Source organism: Gymnodraco acuticeps, unplaced genomic scaffold (genome assembly GCF_902827175.1).
Source record: "Gymnodraco acuticeps unplaced genomic scaffold, fGymAcu1.1, whole genome shotgun sequence".
Classification (NCBI taxonomy): Eukaryota; Metazoa; Chordata; class Actinopteri; order Perciformes; family Bathydraconidae; genus Gymnodraco; species Gymnodraco acuticeps.
Genome location: NW_022992145.1, coordinates 37,469 through 44,723, shown reverse-complemented (window position 1 = coordinate 44,723; position 7,255 = coordinate 37,469). Strand labels below are relative to the sequence as shown.

General features: G+C 39.9%; 1 long non-coding RNA gene across 1 annotated transcript; it reads right to left on the bottom strand.

Annotated features, from left to right (window-relative positions):
- Nucleotides 1–4,560: 4,560 nt before the first annotated feature.
- On the bottom strand, nt 4,561–5,890 carry LOC117538315. Its single transcript, XR_004567836.1, has 2 exons — nt 5,807–5,890; nt 4,561–5,397 (listed from the first exon to the last, which is right to left on the bottom strand). It is a non-coding gene; the product is annotated as an uncharacterized LOC117538315 (long non-coding RNA).
- Nucleotides 5,891–7,255: the final 1,365 nt, after the last annotated feature.

The following is a 7,255-nucleotide window of genomic DNA, read 5'->3' as shown; positions in this document are numbered from 1 at the left end:
AACCCTATACATTGGAAATGTATGAATATGTAACCGGTCTGTAAGTCCCAAGTAAAGTCTATGTGTGGGAAACCCTGAGACATCCCCCTTCCCCTCTCACTCCCATTGCTCCCCGGGCGCTGTACAATAGCTGCCCACTGCTCCTAGTACTAGACTCCTGGTACTAGGATGGATTAAAAGCAGAGAACAAATGTCACTGTGTGTGCTGTGTGCTCTGCATGTGTGACCATTAAAGAGCTTTCATCCGACTTCCGGTCTGAGCAGAGCCATGTGAGGTCGCATTTCTCGAGATCCTCGCCAGAATCAGAATATCTATAATAGGCAACTACCTTCTACACTATATTCAAGTAACTTTAATCTAAGCTGTTCTTCCTTGCCTCCGCCCGACAGTTTCATTTGGAATATGTCGTCTTCCTCTCGCAAAAAGGCGTCTGCTGCGCCAGATCCGAAAGCTAATAGTGCTAATAGTGCTAGCCCGGCTAAAGCCGCTAGTGCAGCAAGAGGTGATGAGGCCGCCATTCTACAGGCCATTCAATCTCTCAGAGAAGACCAGCTGAAAAAAATTGATGACAACGCCGAGATGCAGTCTAAAGAATTACGACGTGAAATAAGCCAACTGAGGGACGAGCTGAGGGACGAGCTGAGTTCCGCCGTTGACCGCGTCAGCAGCCGCACCAAGGCTTTGGAGGACCGGGTCGAAAGCCTGGGTACTGCTGCTAATGATCACTCGGAACTCGTTACCACTCTCGAACGAGACGTGCAGCAGCTAAAAAAGGACATGAAAATCTTCTCTGACAGGAATGAGGACCTGGAGGCGCGGTCTAGGAGGTGCAATCACCGGGATACAAGAAAAACGGGGAGGCTGGGAAGAACCCAACAGACTTTGTAGCTAAACTACTCCAGGAAACGCTGGGCTTAGAAAAAGAGCCACTACTAGACAGATCCAACACATTCTCACTCCCAACTCGGCCTATGTTGACGTTATGTCAGGGTCCCTGTCGTCACTTTCCAACTCAAGGGGGGGGGTCCTTAAGCATCGAGTTTCAACTCGAGTTGGGATCGCGGCAAAATGCTCTCCGCAGATCCATTCTCACAGCGTTTATCAACCTTTTTCTTACTCAATATCAAGCCAAACTTATTGTGTTTACTTCTTTATTTTAATTGAATAATGTAGGACTTTTGTTGCCGTCAGTTAGTGGGAGAGTAGGGGCTCAGAATACTGAAATCTGTATTGTTTCATAGTTTTTCCTTCAAATGTTGTATTCTTTTCTAAACCACACTGTTATTTACTCAACAATAAGACACAATTATCCTTTTGTTTATTTGTTTGATTGTATAATGTCGGGCTTTTGGAGGAGCTACTTCAAACCAAATGTTCAGAGACAGATCTAGACATGGGTTGGGTTGTTCCCCCAGGTGGTGCCTCATTTCACTGTCACCAATAACTGCCTGTAGTGGGACCTTGGTTGAGTATTGACACTCAATTGATTTCTATATTGCTGAATAGGCAGCATTGCATATAGGTGTACCATTCTTAAATATTGTTTCTGGTCGTTTCGATCATCAGAGACAGTAAAAACTCATAAAGCAGATCTGGTGGGTATTTAATTTTTTTATTGGCAACATGTAAAATCATAAACAATGCAAACAAAGGTTTACATTTTTTGGGTTCAAATAAAAAAAAAAATGATTTGAGCAGTTAAAATCATGTCTCTAAAACCCTTCAGAAAGGTTGGATCCCATTAGGCTGCAGCTATGAGGGGCCGTGTAGGCCAAAATTCAAACTCACCTCTCACACACACTACTGAAAACATCTGGCCTTGCACACACACTACTGAAATACTCTCACATTTACTACTGAACACCTCACACACACACTACTGAAAATTAAGCGTCACACATATTACTGAAAATTAACCTCACACACACGCAACTGAAAATTAACCTCACACACACACTACTGAAAACATCTGGCCTTGCACACACACTACTGAAATACTCTCACATTCACTACTGAACACCTCACACACACACAACTGAAAATTAAGCCTCACACACACACTACTGAAATACTTACACACACACTACCGAAAATTAACCTCACACACACGCAACTGAAAATATTTTACTGAAAGGTTCTTAGTAGGGAATGTGCATGTGTTTCACCTATGTGTGTGAGAGGGGGATTCTTGCTGTAACGGAAGTCATTGTAATGAAACGGAACTAACAAAGAACAATGCTGCAGTGATACAGTAGGTGGCGATAATGCTTGTCTGGTTGCAAGTTAAAGAAGATGAAGAAGAACGAAACAGAAGGTTCAATTCAGCATGGATTTATAGAGAAACGGCACCGCAGCCGTAGGCTCTACCCCGGGCCGAGCGGTCTACAAACTGAGACGGTCTGGTCTATGGAGGTGTTCTTGTTTACATCACCTGGCGCAGCTCGTGAGGTGGCCTAGCAACCCGCTAGCAACATGCACAGCTGCAATGAGCTAACTTAAGCCGAAATTGAGCCAGAACCTTTCCTTTTTTTGTTTTACCATTTATTGAAGTGATTGATATTTCAGGCTGAGAGGACAATGGCATAGGCGGCGCGTGAGGCTCAGGTTTGGGAAGGCTAAATAACTTTTTTTTACCTGATGCTGCCCGCCTCTGGCGTCTATAGAAAAGAGCTCAACTCATTTAAAGCACCGCCTGCTGACCAATCAGAGCTCATGTGCGGAGTTTAAAACTATCAAGTCATATTACAGGATAAAGGAAATACAGTTTAAACTGCCGTATGCAGAGAAGACTCCGACGTGTCGCACTTATCATTCATATCACATTCAATCAGATCATCGATCATATAATATCACAATATTTCCTTATCTGAGTCAGCTTCTCGAGCCGTATCTGGCCGTGCAACACTTAGTGTCATTACGTTGACGAAACACTCGAGTCAAATGTAATTAAAGTCAGATCCACTAGTGTCGATGGGGCAGTGATATCATAAAACTGTTGTACGCTTTCAAACACTCTGTAGTTATTTTGTAACCAGTTGTTCTGTATTCTCCTTGCAGGTGCAACTCTGTGGCTTATATCCTATATGTTTAAGTCATGGATGGTTAAAGTTCATATTTGTAATATTAGTTTACTTTTCATTAATGAAGTATGACGCTGCACCGTCAGTACACTTGTCCCTGTTTGTGATTGGTCAAATGTTGCTAACCCCGCCCCTTTCACGTGAATGCGCTCTCAGCTGGAGAGAGAAACCCTGGCTTGATTTACCGAGTTCATAACCAGCGTCATAGGACCGCTTAGCGAGATCTCGTTTGTTTGGGTTAGTTAAGATAACTCAAACATATCCAGGGTCTGTTGAACTGGCTTCGTAGTGCACAGGGCACAGGTGGCTGCATAGAAGCGCAAATGTCAAAGACACAAACTATACATTATATTTTTATTTTACCAGGATGCAGTGACAAAAATATTTGGGAAGGCTTAGCCTTCCCTAGCCTACAGTACCCTCCGCCCCTGGACAATGGCCTGTTAAATATGGTTGATTAAGCTGTGTACTTCTAGCCGACAGTTATGTTAGCATTAGTTAGTTAACAGTAAGTAAATATAAGACTAACCTATGTATGTACTCCAGCTAGCCGGCTAACCTACGTCTGTTGCTCCCGGTCTGCACGTTTTACGTTGCTTAAGGTAAGTGAACATGAAACTATTCAGCAAAACTTTCTATAAGAATCTAAGGTATTGAGTTTTGGGATATTACTTGCATACAAATCTATAAATGCCTTCAGGTTTCTAAAAATATATAATGTGGTAAATTCAATAGTGGATCCAGCAAAGATTCACATTTTTGCATGATTTTAGTTACTGATTTGTTGCTTTTACTTAATTATACTTTTAATAAATTCAAGTTAAGCTTAGTTACGTGATGGTAGCTAGTTAGTGCTCTTACCTGTGTGCCTCCTCCACAACCAGACTGTATTAAAACTCTTAAGCACCAGTTCAATCTACTTTACTTTAAACAATTAAAAATACAAAATCAACTACATTTATTGATATACCAATCTTTATTTTTGGGGCCTCTTCTTCTTTTAAATTAAACTTTCAGACGTGAGATATTGAAATACAGTAATAGTTTTGTCTATTTAAAAAAGAATGAGCCACTCAACAGTTAACTTCCTATTTCTTATTGTCTAAAGCATTTATTACACACGTTTTCCCCTCTCATATTCACAGTGTGGATCAACTGAAACGGCGTGGAGTCCAGAGAGCTGCAGAGACTTTGGGAGAAACCTCAGCGTGACAGATGGTTTGGCTGGAGAGGACTGAGGTGGAGAGGTCTTTCTCTGGGAGGAGGACCAGGCCTGATGAAGAAACCCCCTAACTGCATCTGTGAGCCATACTGGGCACAGCTGTCACAAACAAATGATGGTCCTGTTTGACTTTGTGTTCACAATAAATGTCAAGTCCTTCAGGGTTTTGGCCTGTATCAGTGATTTAGCCTGACTTGAGAGGCTGGAGGGCAACAGAGGACGCTTGGACAACTCAAATGTTGTTCTTTTTGTCTTTATTTATTTAAGACAGCTCCAAGAATTCATCAGGTTGAAAACCTTCAAAACACAACGTACAAACAAATGTTAGCTCACATGCAAACACACATTACAAACATTTTGCAGGCCTCACTGCATTCTCAATAATAATAATAATAATAGCAACACAAACCATGTTTTAATTAAAAGGATAACTTGTTATTTTAAAACCACATCATTAACTTAAATGAATTAATAAGAGTGTTTATCTCTCCTTGGAGACAAGCACCAGAGAAAACCTCATCTGAACACCTGCGCTGTCTAAATTACACAGCAAACAAACGGAGCACAGGCAGACCGCGCTGCGTAAAAAGTAGTCAGCAACAGCACTCTCGCAAAGTGAGGCAACAGATCAAGTACATAAACCACAATAAACACCGGAGAAACATACCAACGGCGTCTCCGGAGCCTCACACACACTGTCGCCTGGTTCTCCCTCCGTGGCTTTGAGAACAAGAGACCGGCCATCACAAACTACGCCCCTCATGTTGCCGTGTTACCAGAAGCGGCATTCATATTATTTCAATACAGCTCTCTTATGAAAGGTAGCCTTGGTCCAAAATAAAACGAATACCCTCTCTTGGTATTGAACAATACAATAATAATAATAATAATAATACTCTAAACGAAAACACATCATTATTTCTCAGTCCGTTTTTCACAGATATTATTACATATTGACTTTTGTCTCGACAATAAAAGAGTAGTTTCTTATTGAATGTCCTGTATTGGTCTTTAATCTGATATCAGCTTTTCATTTTATTCTTGCCCCTCTGAGAAAACGGTAAGGCAGTTGTGTCCTTCAGGTATGTCCTTTCCTAACAGAAATTACAAGAAACATAAAACCTATGACATTATTGCAGAGCAAGTGTGTTATTTATGAAAGAGGTTTGTTTATTTAGCGGCAGTAGAAATAATGTATTTTTTTTATTATCACTTTGTACTACAAAGATAATCAGATTGTGAATGGACAGTCTGCAGTTAATCAACATTAAAATATCTTATTATTAAATAATATTCAACTGCTCGGTTGTCTCTCTGCAATAACCACTTTTACCACGTCTTTTACAGACAATATGTAGAGACAAATGGTAGTAATTCTCACAATGTAAAATAATAATTGCCTTAAATACATTGAAATGTGAAAGCTGATTATAGTTGTTACTTTATCTATTTAAACCAGAACGTTTCTCGATTCTTTGTACAGTATGAAAGGAGTCTTTGTACCTTTGAGTCCATGCTGAAGTTCACTGATGTTAGGAATAGGTCTGTCTCTCGTGGTCAGCATCCTCTGTTCTGTCTGCATCACCTGGAAACTTTAAACAAACAGATATATATATATATATATATATATAAAGTAACAATGTGTTGGTCACAGACTTTTTTTACATGCAAATGTCATGTGATAATCTTTTTGTTATCCTTAAAAAAAGTGCTGGATATCACAGCCCTTACTGTAACTTATCAGTTGGATTGTGTATTATTGTATAGTTGGGGTCCTTTTTATTTTTTATTGTTATTTTGGAATCGTTTTTCATGAGACAGTCAATTTAAATATTTGTCCTATGCCATATTCACATTCATTTGTAACACACACGTATGGGTAAAAGACAAACATCTTCAACAAATGTAATGCAATGAATAAGCTTCATTGTCACAGAAGCACACATACCGTCATATCTAATATTTAAACAAATCATATCCTTGTCCCTAAAGCATTGACTACGCTATCGTCCTTAAATGCAGGCATTAAGTTACATGTGCACGTTCTGCTGCCACCATAAGTCGGTTTCTCCAGTGTAATGATAATGCTTAGTAAGTATTGGTAATAATATTAATAAAAACAACGTTTGGGTTCGTTCATTTGATATGATGAACGTTAACCAGTAAGCTTCAATAATCAACTCCAATATCTACGTTAACGTTATTTCTGGAGCCAACTGGAAATGTGAGATTCATATTTTTAAGATACACAGATCTTATAGTGAGGTTAATCTCATACAGTACTCTGCTCTTCGACACTAATGTGACGCTAGCTGTCTGCATCGCCGAGCATAGCTATTTTAAATTAACAATAACAATGCATACAGTTACCTAACTAGCAAACTAACTAATGTACAAGCATGACCTTATTTTACCAACCTCACCGAGAAGCCTTTTGTTCTACAGTATAATCCTTCTTAATGTTTTACACTTCTCTATTATGTTTTAACTTGTATGCTACGGATAGCAACGTTAGCACAGATGTAGCTTCGTCTCGCTCGTTAGCTGAATAAAAAGACAAGTAATAAATAAAGTGATTGAATTTCACTTAACGAATAAACTGCATTCATGGACGGTCTGTTTGAACCGCAGAGCCATAAGATAAGTGCGATATTTCAATGAAGAATACTCCACCAGGCATCAACACAACAAACAGGTCCGAGTAGCAGCCTGGAGCTAATGAAGCTAACAGGGCTAGCAAAGAGATCACTTGCAGAGCAGTTTGGTACTTCCGTTTCATTACAATGACTTCCTTTACAGCAAGAATCCCCCTCACACACACATAGGTGAAACACATGCACATTCCCTACTGAGAACCTTTCAGTAAAATGTTTTTCAGGAATGTGTGTGTGTGGTTTTCAGTAGTGAATGTGAGAGGATTTCAGTAGTGTGTGCGTGAGGTTAATTTTCAGT